This window comes from Galeopterus variegatus, unplaced genomic scaffold, assembly GCF_000696425.1.
Source record: "Galeopterus variegatus unplaced genomic scaffold, G_variegatus-3.0.2 Scaffold4742, whole genome shotgun sequence".
NCBI classification, from domain to species: domain Eukaryota; kingdom Metazoa; phylum Chordata; class Mammalia; order Dermoptera; family Cynocephalidae; genus Galeopterus; species Galeopterus variegatus.
Window position 1 is genome coordinate 81,780 of NW_007730853.1, and position 296 is coordinate 82,075.

Sequence of the window (296 nt, forward strand, 5' to 3'; positions counted from 1 at the left end):
GATGACTCAAAATGATGATTGTGAATCATAATGTCTGTCGGTGGTTGCAAACTGGTGGCCCATAGCATCCAGTCCTTGCAGGGACCAAATGCTGACTTTGTGTTAAATCCAGTGTTTTTTTTTTTTTAATCAGTTTATTATACCATTACATAAATAGGTACAAAGTAGTTATACATTTCTTTCTTTTTTTTTTTTTTTGTCCTTTTTGAGACCGGCCAAACTGCGCTCAGCCAGTGAGTGCCCCGGCCATCCCTATATAGGATCCGAACCCACGGCGGGAGCACTGCTGCGCTCTC